This window comes from Caloenas nicobarica, chromosome 37 (assembly GCF_036013445.1).
Source record: "Caloenas nicobarica isolate bCalNic1 chromosome 37, bCalNic1.hap1, whole genome shotgun sequence".
Lineage (NCBI taxonomy): Eukaryota > Metazoa > Chordata > Aves > Columbiformes > Columbidae > Caloenas > Caloenas nicobarica.
Window position 1 is genome coordinate 1,519,999 of NC_088281.1, and position 1,977 is coordinate 1,521,975.

Genomic DNA, 1,977 nt, shown 5'->3' on the forward strand with positions numbered 1-1,977 from the left:
TTTGCTCTGAGCTGTGGGGCTGTGGGCAATGCAGTGTGTGGGGCTGGGGAATGAGCTGAGTCTCCCTGAATCAGATGCCATCATTAGGGCACTTGGACGTATCCTTCAGGTGTCCTTCTGATCTGTGATCTTCCCTCCAGGATGTAAACCTGTCCTACAACTTCTTTGTGTTCTCTGAAAGCCCCATGGAGAAGCTCAGAGATGCTGTGACAGAGAAAATGCTGTTGGGTTTTTGAAATGAGCCGTGTGTATCCTGGGCAAACATGGGGTGCTGAGACATTAGGAAAGGGTGAGACATGGCATGGTTCCATCTGACAAAGCTGAACCCCAGGACTGGACCCTGCCCCCCGTTCCATGACCCCTGCTGCAGAGCAGGGCTGACTCCTGGGCAGCCAGCGGGCACAGGCCCTGCTCCTCACGGCACCTCCAGCCAGCACCACCCAGGGCTCAGCCACTGAGCCGAAGGAAGGTCTGCAAAAGGACAAGGGGTGTGGAGCAGGGGAGGGGGTATGAGAAATGGCTTTGCTTTTGCTCAGAGAAGTCTCCCCTGACTTATCACTGTCTTTTGCTCCTGTGACAGTGCCCCATGCTCATCAGCAAATGTCCAACAGCAGCTCCATCACCCAGTTCCTCCTCTTGGCATTCACAGACACACGGGAGCTGCAGCTCTTGCACTTCTGGCTCTTCCTGGGCATCTACCTGGCTGCCCTCCTGGGCAACGGCCTCATCATCACCACCATAGCCTGTGACCAGCACCTCCACACCCCCATGTACTTCTTCCTCCTCAACTCTCCCTCCTCGACCTGGGCTCCATCTCCATCACTGTCCCCAAATCCATGGCCAACTCTCTGTGGGATACCAGGGTCATTTCCTATGCAGGATGTGCTGCCCAAGTCTTCTTTTTAGCTTTCTTGTTTGGTGCAGAGTATTCTCTTCTCACCATCATGTCCTACGACCGCTACGTTGCCATCTGCAAACCCCTGCACTACGGGACCCTCCTGGGCAGCAGAGCTTGTGTCCACATGGCAGCAGCTGCCTGGGCCACTGGGTTTCTCGATGCTCTGCTGCACACGGCCAATACATTTTCACTGCCACTGTGCAAGGGCAATGCTCTGGACCAGTTCTTCTGTGAAATCCCCCAGATCCTCAAGCTCTCCTGCTCAGATGCCTACCTCAGGGAAGCTGGGCTTCTTGTGGTTAGTCTCTGTTTATCATTTGGGTGTTTTGTGTTCATTGTGCTGTCCTATGTGCAGATCTTGAGGGCCGTGCTGAGGATCCCCTCTGAGCAGGGACGGCACAAAGCCTTTGCCACGTGCCTCCCTCACCTGGCCGTGGTCTCCCTGTTCCTCAGCACTGGCATGTTTGCCTACCTGAAGCCCCCCTCCATCTCCTCCCCATCCCTGGACCTGGTGGTGTCTGTTCTACATGCATTGGTGCCTCCAGCAGTGAACCCCCTCATCTACAGCATGAGGAACCAGGAGCTCAAGGAGTCCATTAGGAAAGTGTTTTCATGGGCGTTTGTCAATACTGACCATCTTTCCATCACTGTCCACAAATGATTTCTAATTGTATCCCAATGCAGGCCTGTACCCTGTTTTATCCCTTTTACTTTGTTAGCATTACCACTATTGTTATTTATGGTTATTATGTTGGTACATAACTGTTCATGTTTAGCTCACTATCCTGAATAATGAACCCATTATAAATAGTTTTAAAACACCTGAAAGCTGTATAAATGTTTTTCTAACACTGTGTCAGAGCTTAGTCTCCCATAGCATCTCTGTGACAAAATGACATCTCCAGAGTGCAGTTCCTCAAGATTTGGTTGTTCTTCCAAAGCTGTTTTCAACAACAGGCCCAGGAATTTCCCTCAAAAGGGCCTGAGGAAAAAGCTCGATATCACCTTGGAAGCTGATTCACAACAGAGTTGTGATTTAAGACACAACCCTTGCTGTCTGTTGACAGTGGAGATGGGGA

At 51.5% G+C, this 1,977-nt stretch overlaps 1 pseudogene; it reads left to right on the forward strand.

The window, feature by feature from the left end:
• Positions 1-600: 600 nt before the first annotated feature.
• Positions 601-1,559, forward strand: LOC136001168 (olfactory receptor 14A16-like; annotated as a pseudogene).
• Positions 1,560-1,977: the final 418 nt, after the last annotated feature.